At 37.4% G+C, this 2,500-nt stretch overlaps 1 protein-coding gene across 1 annotated transcript in view; it reads right to left on the reverse strand.

The window, feature by feature from the left end:
* The window catches only part of LOC125043944 (carbonic anhydrase-related protein 10-like), a 223,624-nt gene that overhangs the window by 145,783 nt on the left and 75,341 nt on the right, over positions 1 to 2,500 (reverse strand). The gene's annotated exons all lie outside the window — the stretch shown is intronic.

A 2,500-nucleotide genomic window follows, 5' to 3' on the forward strand; every position in this document is an offset into this window, starting at 1 on the left:
GTATAACTTAACAGAAGGCGAACATTTTTTTTAACGAATAAGAAATTCAGAGCGATGAATTTAAAATCCTTCATCAAAGTCAGTGTAAACAAATCTCATTATGTCTGCATAACCCATCACGATTGAATAATTCCGTGAGTACATACGAAATCATATTTTAAGATCTTTATATAAAAAAAAGGAAATACTTTCACTACATTCCATCTTAGAATAATATATTCGTTTTCAAAAGAAATATCGAGGTAGGAACTGCTCACACACACACACACAAAAAAAAAAAATACACACAAATATAAAATCCACAGGAAGTTAAACAACGGAACACGTCGGTAACTTTGGCTTATTGGGTCTGGCAGCCAGCAGAAAATACCGGGGAAAAGATTCCTACCCGTTACCGAAAAAAAAGGGAAAAAATCTTTCATACCTAGGCCCAATTTACTCCCGAGGATCAATGGAAAAAAGCGGCGGCATCCACTCGCTTCGATAAGTAGAGGGAGGAACGCGGGACCAGAAAGAGGGTGAAGATGAAGAGGGTGATGAGATGGGGAGAAGGAGACAGTAATGAAACGGCGGAGAAAAAGGAGGGACGGACCCGTACGAAATGGGGAGGAAGCGTGAAAGAGAGAGAAAAAAAAATGATATATACTTTATTATGTAGTTTATCATTTTGTTATTTTTTTCTGAAATATACGTATGTAAAGAATCATAATCTAATACAGTACATTAGAAGGGAAAATGAACCGTAGTAGATATTCGTACATCACCTCATAAATCTATCTATCGATTTACGAATCCATTCATCAATCCCCATATACCTTCACCCATTTAAAAAAAAATCAATTTGGAACCTAAATACCCCTCCCCCTCCCTACCCCCCCCCCCACACGTCCTCACCCCTCCCCCCCTCTACGTGCATATGACCACGGGGAGATGAATGAGAGCTGAGGGCTGAACGAGAGGCTGTAGGAAGACGCTCCTCAAGAGTCTCTCGCACGAACGACCCCTGGAGTGTCGTCAGGAGTAACGAAGGTGTGACACGTGTAATGCTAAAATGTTTTCATAGGCTAATTAGTGTGAGTTGGGAGTCGAGGGGACTTGAGGCTGAAGAGGAACCGAGGAAAAAGGCAAAAAGAACGACGAATCCTCCTCCACAGTCCACATGAAATATATGTAGAGCTTGTATTCATGGATAATATATGTATGCGTGTATGTATATTTGTATATACATATGTGTGCGTGTATATGTTTGTTTGTTTGTGTGTGTGTGTGTGTGTGTGTGTGTGTGTGTGTGTGTGCGTGTGTGTGTGTGTGTGTGTGTGTGTTTCTATGGTAAATATATGTGTAGCGGTTAGTTCGGTTCCAGATATCAGTAGCCTACAGTAAAAAAAGAAGAGTGTCTCAAACTCTACGGAAATGTTACGCCACATTTTATTTAACGCTTAAATTTTACCTTCATTTAAGATGGCGTTGAGTTCGAGGAAAGTAAAAGAGAACTGTACGTAAAGGAATATAATAAATGAGGTAATGTAAAATGAGAGACATTGAACAAGATATCAAATGATAATATGATAATGATAGTCTTCCCTGGTTCGACTTTTACCTGCGTGTGTTCGTGTATGTGCGTGTTTCTGTACGTGTGCGTGTAAACGAGGATAACTTTGTTAAGGCTTTTACGGGTGTATCTGGGAGAGAGCAACTGTGGACTGTGTGTGTTTATGTGATTATCTATTAAAATAACTGTTACAATAGACTTCATAATCAACATTGATTTAAAATGACTTAAATATTGTAAGAATACTTTGGGTCATTACATGATGTTGTTTCTTATTTCCTGTGTCCTATGTTGCTTACTTTCAATTATAGAAAAAAAAACTAAGATAAGCAATAAAATCAAATTGATCTAAACAAAAAAAACACGAAAACAATCAATGAATCACGGTAGTTTACTAAAAAAAAAAAAAAAAAAAAAAAAAACTTACACACCAATGCAATTCACTGCATCTTTTAATATAGATTCACACGAGGCCAACAGAATACAAAGTCTGTCCAAACCATTTCATAATTGGTTGTTTACCTGGAATGTGACGTCACGAACAGTAGCTCGGGCCGTTGCAGTTAAAACTATTTTGCTATTACTATTTAATACGCTCTACTGATGACGATTAAAACTGCCTTTATATTAGTTAAATATTTTACATCTGTATCCACCCACGTTACTACACCTGACGTTATATCACCTGCATGAACTGAGGTGGGAGGAATAAATTTGTATTCTCTTCACCTTGGATTCATAGATCACTCATGATATCCGCTTATAGAGGTTAACCATTACAAAATTAATATAATATACACACACATAAAACAAATACAAGAGGTCACAGCGTGACGTCTAGGTGAGCCCCAGACTGTTTTTTCTTTGTTTTGTCTTGTCTCTTGCCTTACTCATTTTCGTCGCCTTAGCCTCCTTACCGTTTTATTAGATTAAGGTTAAGAAGTGTTT

The sequence above is a fragment of the Penaeus chinensis genome, chromosome 34 (assembly GCF_019202785.1).
Source record: "Penaeus chinensis breed Huanghai No. 1 chromosome 34, ASM1920278v2, whole genome shotgun sequence".
Taxonomy (NCBI): Eukaryota; Metazoa; Arthropoda; class Malacostraca; order Decapoda; family Penaeidae; genus Penaeus; species Penaeus chinensis.